Here is a 17,747-nt window from a genome sequence, read left to right as displayed (position 1 = left end):
TCTCTGAAATGCACTGAAAATTACTCTTATTTACACGTACAGACGTTACAGTATGCTACATTCGCTGAACATGAAAGCTGCAGTATATTTCTTAACATATGAACACTATTGATTGCCACGACTAACACGAGAGCATGAAACAAAAAATAAAATTTCATTTTAATATTATTATTAGCCAGAACAGGTTTCAGCACAGCAGTCTTTGATATCACACAAGTAAAGTTTTACCACCCTGATTTACGTAAATTATTTACGTCACTAAGGTTGTAATAGCAGTTGCCCATGTCCACATAGCCAGCCGCTGTGGCCGAGCTGTTCTAGGTGCTTCAGTCCGGAACCGCGTTGCTGCTAAGGTCGCAGGCTCGAATCCTGCCTCGGGCATGGACGTGTGTGATGTTCTTAGGTTAGTTAGGTTTAAGTAGTTCTAAGTCTAGGGGACTGATGACCTCAGATATTAAGTCCCTTAGTGCTTCGAGCCATGTCCACCTGAAAATGACATAATAAAATCCACAATTCTCCTCTGAGGTCTCCGGGAAGCTGAAAGAAATAATTTTAATGTACTATTACCTGCCCGCTTAATTGTGGCAAAACTGCTTTCATTCAATTGTAATTTGAATTTGCCGCGGCAACGGCTCCCGCGATCGCGGCGCAGCTCTGCTTCATGAAAAACTCTAAATATGCTGAAAACGGCTAAAAATGTGGAATGAAATATTGGGCGAGCTAGCAATAAATTATTACAAGTATTTTTAACAATTTCTATATTCAAAAATCAACATAAATTCGAAGTACACACCTTTTTTATGCATCAGCCTCCAATGGCGTCTTTCTCGAACAAAGAACAAAAGAAAGTAAACCAAGCATTCAAGGGAGCGTCACAAGGTCTTACAACTTTAACGGCTGCAAGAGGACAGAGAGATAACATTTAAGCCTCCACTATTTATAATCAATTCAGTGCTCTAATAAATATCTTTGTAAATTTTTTCAGTCTGCTTCGATTTTCGCACTCGCAGACCACAGACGTTATTTGCAAAATATAGGTACATAAATATTGCACACAGACAAAAATGAAAAATGATTATTTCCTTTTTTACAGACTCTACATAGTAGACAACCGTTCATACAGAAATGAAATAATAATAATAATACAGATAAATGTTTCTTTTTTCACACATATATTACACCGATTTTGCGAATGTCTTGCCAGGAGACGTCACAAAATAAAGTGTATAAACCTGGTGGTTAACATCTGAAGCTGCACGAGGTGATTCGAGGATAATGTTGTCATGTGTAGAGAAGGCGAAATCTAGAAAATTGTAGCGAAATCTAGTGTCACCTGCGGAGAATCGACGCTTATTCGAGGGAGTCGCAACTGCCACTGGATGTAAACGAATGTAACGTATGCGGATAAATAAGCAGAAAAACTAACTGCAGGAGGACGTGATTGACGAACAATCTCTGTAAGCATATCTGAGACTTTGCGTGCGAAGCTATATAAAGCAGAATGAACACATAAAATTGTTGTAGAAATGACTGAGATTCGCTGGAAGTTTTCTCAGAAAGTGTGTGTTGCCTACAAAGAAGGCAGTTAACAAAACTATTGTTCTACCGCTACTTCAGTACAGCTCGTCAGCTTGGGATCCTTAGCAGATAGGATTGATAGGATTGATGGATGACACAGAAAAGCCCCAAAGAAGAGCAGCGTGTTTCGTCAGAGGTTCATTTAGTAACTACTGTGGCAGACATTAGAAAAGAGGCGTTGTGCATCATGACGTGGTTTACTATCAAAATTTTGAGAGTGTACGTACCTGGAAGAGTCAACCGATATATTGTTTCCTGTTACGTGTCTTCATCTACATTCATACTCCGCAAGCCACCCAACAGTGTGTGTCGGAGGGCACTTTACGTGCCACTGTCATTACCTCACTTTTCTGTTCCAGTCGCGTATGGTTCGCGGGAAGAACGACTGCCGGAAAGCCTCCGTGCGCGGTCGAATATCTCTAATTTTACATTCGTGATCTCCTCGGGACATATAAGTAGGGGGAAGCAATATATTGGATGCCTCATCCAGAAACGCACCCTCTCGTAACCTGGACAGCAAGCTACACCGCGATGCAGAGCGCCTCTCTTGCAGAGTCTGCCACTTGAGTTTGCTAAACATCTCCGTAACGCTATCACGCGTACCAAATAACCCTGTGACAAAACGCGCCGCTCTTCTTTGGATCTTCTCTATCTCCTCTGTCAACCCGACCTGGTACGGATCCCACACTGATGAGCAACACTCAAGTTATAGGCCGAAAGAGTGTTTTGTAAGCCACCTCCTTTGTTGATTGACTACATTTTGTAAGGACTCTCCCAATGAATCTCAACCTGGCACCCGCCTTACCAACAATTAATTTTATATGATCATTCCACTCCAAATCATTCCGTACGCATACTTCCAGATATTTTACAGAAGTAACTGCTACTAGTGTTTGTTCCGCTATCATATAATCATACAATAAAGGATCCTTCTTTCTATGTATTCGCAATACATTACATTTGTCTATGTTAAGGGTCAGTTGCCACTCCCTGCACCAAGTGCCTATCCGCTGCAGATCTTCCTGCATTTCGCTGCAATTTTCTAATGCTGCAACTTCTCTGTATACTACAGCATCATCCGCGAAAAGCCGCATGGAACTTCCGACACTATCTACTAGGTCATTTATATATATTGTGAAAAGCAATGGTCCCATAACACTCCCCTGTGGTACGCCAGAGGTTACTTTAATGTCTGTAGACGTCTCTCCATTGAGAACAACATGCTGTGTTCTGTTTGCTAAAAACTCTTCAATCCAGCCACACAGCTGGTCTGATATTCCGTAGGCTCTTACTTTATCAGGCGACAGTGCGGAACTGTATCGAACGCCTTCCGGAAGTCAAGTAAAATGGCATCTACCTGAGAGCCTGTATCTAGTATTTTCTGGGTCTCATGAACAAATAAAGCGAGTTGGGTCTCACGCGATCGCTGTTTCCGCAATCCATGTTGATTCCTACAGAGTAGATTCTGGGTTTCGAGAAACGACAAGATGCGCGAGCAAAAAACGTGCTCTAAAATTCTACAACAGATCGATGTCAGAGATATAGGCCTATAGTTTTGCGCATCTGCTCGACGACCCTTCTTGAAAACTAGAACTATCTGTGCTCTTTTCCAGTCGTTTGGAACCTTCCGTTCCTCTAGAGATTTGCGGTACACGGCTGTTAGAAGGGGGGTAAGTTCTTTCGCGTACTCTGTGTAGAATCGAATTGGTATCCCGTCAGGTCCAGTGGACTTTCCTCTGTTGAGTGATTTCAGTCGCTTTTCTATTCCTTGGACACTTATTTCGATGTCAGCCATTTTTTCGTTCGTGCGAGGATTTAGAGAAGGAACTGCTGTGCGGTCTTCCTCTGTGAAACAGCGAAAAGACCATGAGAGTAAGATAAGAGATTCGAGCTCACACAGAGAAGTACCAACAATCGTTCTTTCTGTGCACTTCTCGTTCCTGGGACAGGAAAGAAGGAGAGTGGCTGGGTTACTTTGCGGCACGCACCATAACGTGGATTGTGAAGTACAGGTGGGGATGTGGATAATGGCGCAGCTGAGGCCCGGTGTCTGGAAGGAGGAAGTGTACGCCGGCGGCGACCGCGTTCGCAGCGACAGCAGTGCGTTAAGGCCGGTTCCCACTAGGGCTGCCGCGCGTCAAAACCGCGCGTCAGCGGCGTGGTTGCCATGGAAATGGCGTCAGCGGCAAGGCGCGGCGGGCTCTGCGTCGCGGTTTGACCATGTCGAACCGCTTCCGCTGCCGCGTGACGCGCTCCAGGTGCGCGCCGCCAATCACAGAACGCGCTGAGCGTGACGTCAGGTACGGAACCCCGGGCCACACGAACTTTCGCCGAACCGCTGGCGCGGCCGCGGCGGCAACTATGAAATACTTATCATCCGATTCCAAGGAAACTATTCGGTAGAAAAATTTGATTCTTGGTCATGTTACAGCCTGATATCTTCTCTCGACAAAGGACCGAATTTCTTTTCGTTATTCGTCGTGGTTACTTGCTGTATCGCATTTACGTAAACCTTTACACGAAATTTTAATGAGTGTGCAGAGGTAAAAACGCATTGCGTGGACTTTGCGTACAGTTCATTTTAGGTAATACATTATTGCGTATGAAATTTAGTCAACACATCGAAATTGTTTTTAAAGCTGAGAGCAGAACGATAGCTATCACCGTTCTCGAGATATTGAATGATATGTCGGTGGATGGGCTGTGCGGTGACTGTGCGCGGGTCGCTTGCGACGCGACTGATACTTCGTCCTGCTCGTCGTAAACCATGTGGTTGTATCAACTGCAAATTTCGTAAACGGTTCAGAAATCGAAAAGTGTTTTTTTGCAAACGATAACTTGTAAAAAGTCATGTATTTCGTCACATGATAAATATCCTAAATCTGTTTGTATACCGAGATATGAAAGAAACTACAGTTTTTCGGAAGGGATAGATGAATTTTTTTTAAACGGCATGTAATAGCATGTGGAATTAGAAGTTAAACCGAGAGTAATTTACTGGTATGCCATAAGATGTAATTTGCTAAGTATCTACAGGTATTGATTATTTCCTTTGGAAGTAACAAACGTTTTTTTCTTTATCCAGTGTACTTTATTGGTTCAAGACGCGTTTCGCCTCTTACTTTAAGGCATCTTCGGTGGATTCTAGAATGATTCAGTTTTGTTTTGATATGTGATACTTGCAAATTATAAAACAGTTCACATCTTTTTTACGTGAATAACTGATTACTTACAGTGAATCGAGTTATTGGCAGACATCTGCGTTTCCCCTCACCTGGTCACATGCTGTAGGTTGAACTAAAACTTAGATTATGGAACATAACCACATTTTCATGTTCTTTTTTTTCTTCTGTCACTAGCTGTAGACATTTTACAGAAAACACTGATTTGAAGTCGTAACTACAGTGTGTTCACCTCATGTCCCTTCCTGTTTGGTTTGTTTATGTACATGTTGCCAACCTAAAGAACTATATGCTGAAAACTAATGTTTGTTTATTTCTGTTCTCCTTATATCTGTATGTGTGTGTGGCTAGCCAGTGATAGTTATAGAAAGTTGAAAGTGAATGCAGTAGTTGTCAGACAGTGGTTGAAAGATTTGGTGTTCAGCTGATTTCAGTTTTGGTTTAAATGTTTTGTGGAGGAGTGCATGGAAGAGTAAATTCACTGCTTACATTAATAGATAAAATAGTAGAATAGCATTTCAACAGATGATTATTATCAGAATACTACTGCCCACCCCCGTTGTCCTCACTCTTTGACGCCTCATAATATGTCCTGTCAACTTACCCCTCTTGTAGTCAAAGTTGTGTCTTAATTTCCTCTTCCTCCTCTATTTAATTCCGTACCTCTTCTTTAGTTACACGATCCTCATATCTAATCTTCAGCATTCTTATTGATCACCACATTTTGAAAGCGTCCACTGTCTTCTTGACAGAACTGTTCATCGCCCACGTTTCACTTACATACAAGGCTGCACTCCACACAAATACCGTACTCCACACAAATACCTTTGTAAAATAGTACCCAGTCATTAGAATTTATATTCGATGTGAACAAATTTTCTTTTTCAGAATGCTTTTGTTGTTATTCACAGTCTTCATTTTATATCCTCTCTACTTCTGCCTTCTCAATTACTGCTTCCCTTTCAAGTCATTGAAGTCTTAGAAATGCAGTTTGGTTTCTGTACAAGTTGTAGATAATCTTGTGGCCCTGTGTTTTATCGATGACATCTCCAGAGTTTCAAAGAATGTTTTAATTAAGATTGTTGAAACCTTTCTCTAAACAAGCAAATGCTATAAACACAGTTTCGCAGTTCTTCAGTGTGTCTACTTAGCTAAGTGGTAGGATCAGTATTCCCTTGCGTGTTCAGACATCTCACAGGGCTCTAACATTGTGCTCATGTTAGTTTGTACAACCCCTCCCCCTCTCCTCTCTACAAATTCCTTCCACTTTCCAGCCTTCTCTCATTTGCTTAGTTCTGGCTTTGCCAAATGAGTTCTTGACAGGAGCAAAGTTTTCTTTGTTCTTTCTCATTTTTCATTCCCCTATGTTTTCCAAGAGCAAAATCGCATTGCAATTTTGGACTTTCTGTTAACGTCATATTTAGACATTTCTGTTTCCGATGGCCTACTTTATTTGCTACTTTTTTATATTTTCCCTTGTGTCAAATTTAATATATCACGTTTTATCTCACGATTTCTACTGTACCTTCTTCCCGTTCATGTACTCTGCTGCATTCACCACTTCTTCTCTCAAAGATATCCATTCGTATTCTAGCGGATTCCTTCCTCTGTTTCTGTCAGTCGTTGCATTACGGTAACTTTAAAATTATCGAAAAACTGTGGGTCTTGACTTATTCAAGTTCCATTTCCTTAATTTGCTATCGTTTACTGTCTCTTTAGTTGTAAACTGCAGCTCGTAACCAATAAATTATTGTAGGTGTGCGTCTGCACCAGGAAATGTCTTAGAATTTAAAATCTGGTTTCGAAAACTTTGTTCCAAAAATATATTATTCTTTCATGATTCTTAAGCAAGGTGCTGGCGATGATTACATTATGCTCTGTGCGAAATTCTATCAGGTGGCTTCCACTTTCATCCCTTCCCCCAGCCTTTGTGTTCTCACTGTTTTCCTGTACATGCTACCGTATCACATTTTAAATTTTTGTCTCGCTTAACCATCTGTATAATCTCTTTTGTCGTACATTGTTTCAATGTGTTAGGAGATAGTGAACAATCATGAACGGTAGTCATGAAATCTGTTTATGGTGAAATGAGAAAACGTGAATAATGAAATATGTGAAAGAGTACATTGTACAGAAAATGAAAAATTGGTATGTCTTCACCAACTTCGTCTTTCCTTCATGTAGGTGTAAAGATATAGTTATTCAAACACACCGGTCGTTTCGGTGGGTCCCAGCTCGTACCTCAGTGGCTGTCCGTCATTGGCTACCGCTAGCGTCTGCCGCTTCCAGGTGGGAACGCCAATTCCGCGAGCCGCCGCGTCAACGCGGAAAACGCTTGCCGCTGCCGTTGCCGCACGCCGCGCTGCCGCGCTCTAGTGGGAACCGGCCTTTACGGGCTTGGGTCGCAGTGGGTGTGTTCCCAGGGTCAACCGGGTGGGTCGGCGGGAAGGGCACACACAGATACAACAGCTGACGGAGGTTGCTGACCGCGCGACTGGAGAGAGACCGAGCTGTACCAACAGCCGTAGCGGCGCGCTCAGGCTATACTACGACGGCGGCTGCTACTTTGTAGAGCCACACGCCCACTGCAACGGTTGATTTCTTTTTTTCATAAAAAGTCAATTACTTAGATTACCGCTCTAGGTTTAGGTCAGACATTCCATGAATCACGACATTTCGCCACGGAGCAGCTGGAATCAATTAGTCGCGCTGAAGCAGAAGCAAGAGGCGCTACGAGCTGACGCTAGGCGCGGTATTACGAGTGGAACGGCCTGCGCTGTTAGCTCCAGTGGGCGGCGAGATGCGAGCTGCCGATAGGTAGCAGGCTTTTGCAGCTTCTCATTACCAGGACAGCCGCTATCTGAGGCTGAGTGCATCCGCGAGTAAGTGGCCAGTAGCCAAGTGCTCGTCTGCAAAGTGGCATCAGTGATGGTAGGTCTGACAGAAATACAGCTACTGAACTCCTCGCAGTAGCACAGGTATTATATTGGGTTTGTTGAGTGGTTTAGCGCACACGGAGCCACACCACGCTTTGCCGCACAATGCCGCTTAGTAAGATGAGATAACGAAGCCGATGGGCAAGGCCAGTACACGGCATCCAGTTCACTTTACAAATGGTATGCAGTCGCGATTTAGACCGAGCGAGGTGGCGCAGTGGTTAGACACTGGACTCGCATTCGGGAGGACGACGGTTCCATCCGCGTCCGGCATACTGATTTAGGTTTTCCGTGATTTCCCTAAATCGCTCCAGGCAAATGCCGGGATGGTTCCTTTCAAAGGGCACGGCCGACGCCCTTCCCCGTCCTTCCCTAATCCGATGAAACCGATGACCTCGCTGTCTGGTCTCCTTCCCCAAACAACCCAAACCAGTCGCGATTTACATAGACGAGGACGAGCTGGTAGTGGAAAACAGGGACAGTCCCAAGTTTCAGTTCAGAATCTCCCTGTCCCACTACCAGCCCCATAGATTGAAAAACACAGACTTCACACACACACACACACACACACAAACATGAATGATAAATAGGCTTCTGAAATGTGGTGCTACAGGAGAATGCCGAAGATTTTATGGGTAGATCGCGTAACATATATATAGATCTTCGGCATTCTCCTGTAGCACCACATTTCAGAAGCCTCTACTCTCTTCTTATCTAAACTATTTATCATCCATGTTTCTCGTCCATACAGATACTTTCAGTACTTTCAGAAAAGACATCCTAACACTTAAGTCTATATTCGATATTAACAAATTTCTCTTATTCAGAAACGCGCTTTTCTTGCCCTTGGTAGTCTACATTTTACATCCTCTCTACTTCGGCCGTCATCAGTTTATTTTGCTCCCCAAATAGCAAAATTCAGCTACTACTTTAAGTGTCTCGTTTCCTAATCTGATTCCCTCAGCATCACCTGATTTAATTCGACTACATGCCATTATCCTTGTTTTACTTTTGTTGATATTCATCTTATTACCCCCCTTTCAAGACGCTGTCCACTACGTTCAACTCCTCCTCTCAGCCCTTTGCTGTCTCTGACAGAATTACGTCATCGACAAACCTCAAAGCTTTTATTTCTCCTCCCTGAACTTTAATTCCTACTCAAAATTTTTTTTGTTTCCTTTACTGCTTGCTCAATATACAGACTGAATAACTTCGGGGATAGTATTAAAAAAAAAGTACTGGTTGAACAACATCGGGGAGAGATTACAACACTGTCGCACTGCCTTCTCAACCACTGCTTCCCTTTCATGCTTAGCGACTCATAACTCCGTTTTGTTTCTCAACAAGTTCTAAATAGCCTTTCGCTCCCTGAGTTTTACCCACCTTAGCCTCAGAACTTGAAAGAAAGTAACCCAGTCAACATTTTCAACAGCTTTCTCTATGTCTACAAATGTTATAAACGTGGGTTTGCCGTTCCTTAACGTATCTTCTAAGATAAATCGTATGACCAATACTGCCTCGCATGTTCCTACATTTCCCAGCAATCCAAACAGATCTTCACCCTGGTCGGCTACTATCAGTTTTTCCACCCTTCTGTAAGGAATTCGTGCAAGCACACATGCCAGCAGCTGTTTTCTTTGGATCTGAGCCTTGATATTCATGCAGAAGCTACTCTTTTCGCCGAAGACCTCTTTAATTTTCCAGTAGGCGGTATCTATCTTTCCGTTAGTGAAATGTGCGTCTAAACTCTTACAATTGCCCTCTGGCCATTCCTGCCTAGCCATTCTACACTTCCTGTCAATCTCTTTTTTTAGACGTTTCTATTCCCTTTCGCCTGCTTCATTTGCTTTATTTTTATATTTTCTCTTTCCATCAGTTAAATTCAATAACTGCTGTGATATTAAGTGTTTCTACTAGGCCTTGTCTTTTTACCTTTTTGATCACTTGCTGCCTTCATTATCTCGTCTCTCGAAGCTACCCATTCGTCTTCTACTGTATTCCTTTCCCAACCTCCCCCCCCCCCCCCCCCCCCGTGAAACACTGAACCACCTGTCATTCCTAAAGCTTATCAGGTCCAATTTCCTATCTTTTTGAAATTCATTTAGTTTCAGTCTACAGTTCATAACGGACGAATTGTAGTCAGAGTCCACAATTGCCCCTGGAAATGTCTTACATTTTAATAAATGCTTAAATAAATAAATTATTACAACCTGTCAGTTGACAATAGCATAAAAATGTCCATTGGCGATATAATTTTGTTATACGTCTACCCCTCAACTGTTTCACTGGTTTCAGCAATATGCAGGGCTACCACTAATTAGATCGCTGTGCATGAATTGAGACCGGAACCACAGAGAGACATCTGGCACTACCTGAGCCACCCGGCATTCTTTGGTGCCAGTCGGAACAATCGTGCCGATACGGACAAGCCAACTTTCACATTATATGGGACTACGTCAGCCGACAAAGTGTAGCATAGTGTGAACGTCTCCCAATCGTCTTTCACATAAACTAATTTGTTGTTTTAGTCGGCTACACGTGTCAGCCCAGTGCAGCGTATTATTCCTATGCCGAGAGTCGCTTGTCACGAGTGATAGTTCTTGTTTACACGTCGGCGCCAACATTGCGTGTGTTGTGAGAGCTGTCTGCTGTGCTGTTTTCCCCTAAACGGTCATAGTGAGCTTATGAAGGACCATCCTTCTGACAAGAAGTAGGAGTACAGTAGCTGTGTTTAGGAGCTAGCAGTGGCATTAGAGTTTATTAGTGATTAAAGCAAAATTCATAGTGGAAATTCCTGACAAAGGTTTTGTAGTAAATTCTCCACTCTCTTGAGAACTGAAAGAATAGATAATGCGTCACCCAAACATTTGAAAAAAATCAGTATTTATTTATTCACGAAAATACATATATACAAAAATATCAAATAATGTATATAAATCAGTAAATAGTTAGTTCTTGTTTTTGCACAGGGTATGTGTTTTCTTAATAGTGATGTTGTGAAACTGTAATAACTTTTGCTTTCAGATTTCCCATGCCTAGTGAAAGAACTCTCGTAGGAAAAATAATCTTCTTCCAATCTTAGCATTGTGTAACGTAAACATTACTGTAACATTTGTGAACGCTGCGAGAATTGGTTGTAACTTCCAATGTCTGCAGTCGGCACCGCCGTACCCTGGGTCTGACCATACTCAGGATTTTAGAACTTCAGTCATTTGACCACTAGCGTCCCTGGTCCGTTAGCCACGTGGCTGGCGTCCGACTTAGCACGTTGGCATGTGACGCTCGTTCACCGCGAGTTGACGATTTGACCAAAAAGTAAAAAAATGTTCAAATGGGTCTAAGCACTATGGGACTTAACATATGAGTCATCAGTCCCCGAGACTTAGAACTACTTAGACCTAACTAATCTAAGGACATCACACACATCCCTGCCCAAGGTAGGATTCGAACCTGCGACCGTAGCAGCAGCACGGTTCCGGACTGAAGCGCCCAGAAACGCTCGGTCACAGCGGCCGGCCAGGTGGACATGGGCAACTGCTATTACAATCTCAGTGACGTAAATAATGTACGTAAATCGGAGAGATAAAACTTTAATTTTGTGATATCAAAGACTGCTGTGCTGAAACCTGTTCTGGCCAATAATAATATTAAAATCAAATTTCATTTTTTGTTTCATGCTATCGTGTTAGTCGTGGCAATCAATAGTGTTCATATATTAAAAAATCCACCGCAGATTTTACGTTTAGCGAACATAGCATACTGTAATTTCTGCATGATCCGCTGAAGTGTCGGAAAATCGATGCAGTCGGTAACCTCCTCATTGGCTGTTTTCAGCTCAGAATTGGTTTTGGGGTTATTGCTGTACAGGTTTTCAGAAATTACTGCAACCAGTCGCCTTTTATGTAGATGTATTTTATTTAACCATGACCGGTTTCGAGCTGCCTAGCAACTCATCATCAGATGGTATATACATTTAGTGCTTTTTTGTACCCATTGTGTGGGTGGTTGAGTATCTGTGGAGATAAATCTTTCTGCAGGTATATATATATCTCTTTTAGGACGTATTTTTGAAACCATTGTGTCTTGTTTTTCACAATTTCACAAGTTAAAACTTTCACTAGATGTATATTACTTTTATGAGGCACTGTTGGAAACATATATCTTGTTTTTCGTAAACATCGCTGAACACACTTAGCCACAGATACGAATATACATCTAGTGAAAGTTTTAACTTGTGAAATTGTGAAAAACAAGACACAATGGTTTCAAAAATACGTCCTAAAAGAGATATATATATACCTGCAGAAAGATTTATCTCCACAGATACTCAACCACCCACACAATGGGTACAAAAAAGCACTAAATGTATATACCATCTGATGATGAGTTGCTAGGCAGCTCGAAACCGGTCATGGTTAAATAAAATACATCTACATAAAAGGCGACTGGTTGCAGTAATTTCTGAAAACCTTTTCACACCACAGTCGCAGTGTTCCACATCCACAATGGATAAAAGTGTTATTGCTGTACTCTTGTCTTTAGTATAGCCCCACAAAAAGGAGTCGTATATGTTTAGACCTGGAGAATGTGCCGGCCAATCGAGGCACATGCCAGTGGCCTCTGGGTATCCCAGAGCCTGAATGCAATCCCCAAAGTGCTCCTCCAGGACATCAGATATTCTTCTTCTTCGATGGGGTCGAGCTCCGCCTTGCATGAACCACATCTTGTCGAAATCATGGCCACCGTTCGGTAGTCACCGTGCCATCAAGGAATATCGCACCGATTACTGCGTGACGGGACATTGCACACTACACAGTCACCCGCTGAGACGAAAAGACTTCTCGATCGTGAAATGCGGATTCTCAGTCCCCCAAATGGGCCTGCGCCCATTTTGCTTATTGACGAACCCACCAAAATGAAAGTGGCCTTAGACGCTAAACCAAACTATACTAATTCCCATCACGCCCCGTTGCCAACCGTGCAGTTTAAACGCCCGAACGCAAACCGTTAAGAAGTTACGACGATTTTATTCCATATAGTTAAATAATTGTCATATATGTGTATGTATATGATTGTGTAAAAAATGTCTCAAAAATGAGAACGACAGGAAATGCAAAATGGCTAATCAGGGATGACTAGAGGCCAAATGTAAGGATGTAGAGGCGTATATTACAATAGGTAAGATAGATACTGCCTACAGGAAAATTAAAGAGACCTTTGGAGAAAAGAGAACCACTTGCATGAACATCAAGAGCTCAGATGGAAACTCAGTTCTAAGCAAAGAAGGGAAAGCAGAATGGAAGAGGATGTAGATGAAGACGAAATGGGAGATATAGATACTGCGTGAAGAGTTTGACAGAGCACTGAAAGACCTAAGCCGAAACAAGGCTCCGGGAGTGGACAACATTCTATTAGTACTACTGATAGCGTTGGGAGAGCAAGCCCTGACAAAACTCTACCAACTGGTGAGCAAGCTGTATGAAATAGGCGAAATACCCTCAGACTTCAAGAAGAATATAATAACTAGTGTCAGTGTCGTCCTAACTGCCGTCTGCTTCACGTCTGCTGTGCAGCGAGCTACCTTAATTTAAGTATTAACTGTATTTTTCTTACTTGTCACTTCTTCTTCCGTGTGTTTTTGCTTTTAGGAAGCTTTAATTGTCGAGTGCTAGTGATAGTGTTCCATAGATTTTGCTCGAGTATCATGTCGTTTTTGGAAACCCAGAATCTACTATGTAGGAATCAACATGGATTCCGGAAACAGCGATCGTGTGAGACCCAACTCGCTTTATTTGTTCATGAGACCCAGAAAATATTAGATACAGGCTCCCAGGTAGATGCCATTTTACTTGACTTCCGGAAGGCGTTCGATACAGTTCCGCACTGTCGCCTGATAAACAAAGTAAGAGCCTACGGAATTACAGACCAGCTGTGTGGCTGGCTCTGAGCACTATGGGACTCAACTGCTGAGGTCATTAGTCCCCTAGAACTTAGAACTAGTTAAACCTAACTAACCTAAGGACATCACAAACATCCATGCCCGAGGCAGGATTCGAACCTGCGACCGTAGCGGTCTTGCGGTTCCAGACTGCAGCGCCTTTAACCGCACGGCCACTTCGGCCGGCACCAGCTGTGTGGCTGGATTGAAGAGTTTTTAGCAAACAGAACACAGCATGTTGTTATCAATGGAGAGACGTCTACAGACGTTAAAGTAACCTCTGGCGTGCCACAGGGGAGTGTTATGGGACCATTGCTTTTCACAATATATATAAATGACCTAGTAGATAGTGTCGGAAGTTCCATGCGGCTTTTCGCGGATGATGCTGTAGTATACAGAGAAGTTGCCGCATTAGAAAATTGTAGCAAAATGCAGGAAGATCTGCAGCGGATAGGCACTTGGTGCAGGGAGTGGCAACTGACCCTTAACATAGACAAATGTAATGTACTGCGAATACATAGAAAGAAGGATCCTTTATTGTATGATTATATGATAGCTGAACAAACACTGGTACCAGTTACTTCTGAAAAATATCTGGGAGTATACGTGCGGAACGATTTGAAGTGGAATGATCATATAAAATTAATTGTTGGTAAGGCGGGTACCAGGTTGAGATTCATTGGGAGAGTGCTTAGAAAATGTAGTCCATCAACAAAGGAGGTGGCTTACAAAACACTCGTTCGGCCTATAACTTGAGTATTGCTCATCAGTGTGGGATCCGTACCAGATCGGTTTGACGGAGGAGATAGAGAAGATCCAAAGAAGAGCGGCGCGTTTCGTCACAGGGTTATTTGGTAACCGTGATAGCGTTACGGAGATGTTTAATAAACTCAAGTGGCAGACTCTGCAAGAGAGGCGCTCTGCATCGCGGTGTAGATTGCTCGCCAGGTTTCGAGAGGGTGCGTTTCTGGATGAGGTATCGAATATATTGCTTCCACCTACTTATACCTCCCGAGGAGATCACGAATGTAAAATTAGAGAGATTAGAGCGCGCACGGAGGCTTTCAGACAGTCGTTCTTCCCGCGAACCATACGCGACTGGAACAGGAAAGGGAGGTAATGACAGTGGCACGTAAAGTGCCCTCCGCCACACACCGTTGGGTGGCTTGCGGAGTATAAATGTAGATGTAGATGTAGATGTAGATTTCGTGTTTGTTTTGAATACAGTCAGAGAGCGTCCCTTTAGTCAACCATAGTGCCAGTAGTGCTAGTGCTTGTTCAATACAGTCCAGAGACAGGTAGTGGTCATTTTCATTGTTTTCTACAAGAAGTGGCTAGCAATCACAGTTTAGTCAACAATCAGCCGCCTTTAGTGAATTAGCAGTCTAGTTAAAAGTTGATTAACTCTCTACAGTAAATTGATTTCTTAGGATGGATAGGATGTGTGACTTCCGTGTATGGACGCAGGAGGAGCTGGCCACTGTTCGCGAACAGCTGAGCGTGTTGATGGCCGCGGTCAGCCGTCTTCAGGCTGCTGCCTCGGAGTGTAGCGGCAGTGGAGAGTCTGGTGCGTCGCATGGTACACCACACGTGTTACATGTTCACCCACTGTCCCTGCTGTCGAGACATCTTCGCGGGTACGGGGCGCGGTTGGCAGTTGTAAGGGTCGAGGGACATTAAGGGGAAGCAGGGGTTGGGAAGGGAATGAGACAGGGTTGTAGCCTCTCCCCGACGCTATTCAATCTGTATATTGAGCAAGCAGTAATGGATACAAAAGGAAAATTCGGAGTAGGAATTAAAATCCATGGAGAAGAAATAAAAACTTTGAGGTTTGCCGATGACATTGTAATTCTGTCAGAGACAGCAAAGGACCTGGAAGAGCAGCTGACCAGAATGGACAGTGTCTTGAAAGGAGGATATAAGATGAACATCAACAGAAGCAAAACGAGGATAATGGAATATAGTCGAATTAAATCAAGTGATGCTGAGGGAATTAGTTTAGGAAATGAGACGCTGCCGGCCGGAGTGGCCGTGCGGTTCTAGGCGCTACAGTCTGGAGCCGAGCGACCGCTACGGTCGCAGGTTCGAATCCTGCCTCGGGCATGGATGTGTGTGATGTCCTTAGGTTAGTTAGGTTTAATTATGTCTAAGTTCTAGGCGACTGATGACCTCAGAAGTTAAGTCGCATAGTGCTCAGAGCCATTTGAACCATTTTTGAATGAGACGCTGAAAGTAGTAAATGCATTTTGCTATTTGGGTAGCAAAATAACTGATGATGGTCGAAGTAGAGAGGATATAAAATGTAGACTGGCAATGGCAAGGAAAGCGTTTCTGAAGAAGAGAAATTTGTTAACATCGAGTATTGATTTAAGTGTCAGGAAGTCGTTCCTGAAAGTATGTGTATGGAGTGTAGCCATGTGTGGAAGTGAAACGTGGACGATAAATAGTTTGGACAAGAAGAGAATAGAAGCTTTCGAAATGCGGTGCTACAGAAGAATGCTGAAGATTAAATGGGTGGATCACATAACTAATGAGGAGGTATTGAATAGAATTGGGGAGAAGAGAAATCTGTGGCACAACTTGACTAGAAGAATAGATCACTTGGTAGGACATATTCTGAGGCATCAAGGAATCACCAATTTAGTATTGGAGAGCAGCGTGGAGGGTAAAAATCGTAGAGGGAGACCAAGAGATGAATACACTAAACAGATTCAGAAGGATGTAGGTTGCAGTAGGTAGTGGCAGATGAAGAAGCTTGCACAGGATAGAGTAGCATGGAGAGCTGCATCAAACCAGTCTCTGGACTGAAAACTACAACAACAACATATGTTTGTGCGTGTGTTCTTAGAGAATCACGATATTGTAAAGTGATGTCAGTAATCAGCAGTTTGCCACTAAAATAAATTTACTAGCTGATGAGCTAAAAGGCAGACAATCTGGGGTCCATTCGCTAAGTTAGAAATAACTCTTTCTTAGTCTAATATCGTTTTTACGTGATGATTATACTGTACTAAACTGAGAATCAGAGGCTCTGAACATGCCACAAATATACGTGGCTAATGAAAACTACTCAGCAATGTCACTGGTCACGGAAAAGTTATGCAGATATTTTTCTCAACTCTCCTAAAAATTTATCTCTTAATTTCACTGTTATCGCTATCTTTCAAAATTATTATTACTATTACAAAATTTCGTTTTTCTTCTTGAATTAGTCAGGTAGATTGAGCTTGCGCAGTACTAGTCTTACCCGTGGTTGCCATGAGAGATATGTTACGGATGTTACAATTATTTGTTATACAACACCGAAGTTTTGTGTTTTAAATTCATTTACTTTTTGTTGCAGGTAAAGGGACAGTTTCATCTTCTACAAGTAGTAAGTAGCAAAGATATTGCAACTTTTCCTCGGTACTGATGTTTTTGACTTAAATACACAACTTAAGGTACAATTTATAGATTCAGACGCAAAATATTGTTTTTAATCACTTCTGAAATCATTTACGGGAGCACAGAAGATCAATGAAATTTCTTTCTTGTAGATTATTTTTTGGTGGACTGTGGACACATCCAAATATTACGAATGACATCGATTTGCTAATAACACGTACGGTGAAAACTCATGCCTCATGGTCTTTTTTTTTTTTTTTTAGTCTTTTATTGGTATTGTGGTCGTTATCTTTCTGTGGCCAGAAATCATTTCTGTCGCCAAATCGTCATTTTAATCTGAGATGAAAGAAAACGTTTTGTCAGCCACCTATCGTCAACAGTATACATTTTTTCTTCGTGTTTTTATCTTTTAATGTCTTATGCCCTTCTGGGATGATAGAGAAACCAAATAGACAATTCTGCGACGTGTGCAAGAAACCTTGTGTAAGAAGCACTCCACCTTTCGGCTGCAAGAAACCAATGGCCGTTGATCTGATACGTGGGTCTGACGTGGTTTACTTCATCGTTCTGAGACAAAGAACGAGTGAATTGCGACTCACGCTATACGAGCAGCCCAATAAAATTTTCGTGAAATATAACATTTCATGTGGCCTAAATTTTTCAGGTGTAGAAACAATGAAACAATAAAACAGTGAAAGTGTGCTCCCAAACGCCGAAAACTGGTGTACA

The 17,747-nt window shown here is 42.6% G+C and overlaps 1 protein-coding gene across 1 annotated transcript in view; it reads left to right on the top strand.

Annotated features, from left to right (window-relative positions):
• LOC126484299 (E3 ubiquitin-protein ligase LNX-like) overlaps positions 1 to 17,747 on the top strand; it is a 668,372-nt gene that overhangs the window by 231,508 nt on the left and 419,117 nt on the right. The gene's annotated exons all lie outside the window — the stretch shown is intronic.

Source organism: Schistocerca serialis, chromosome 6 (genome assembly GCF_023864345.2).
Source record: "Schistocerca serialis cubense isolate TAMUIC-IGC-003099 chromosome 6, iqSchSeri2.2, whole genome shotgun sequence".
Taxonomy (NCBI): domain Eukaryota; kingdom Metazoa; phylum Arthropoda; class Insecta; order Orthoptera; family Acrididae; genus Schistocerca; species Schistocerca serialis.
This window is presented reverse-complemented; position numbering and strand designations above follow the sequence as displayed.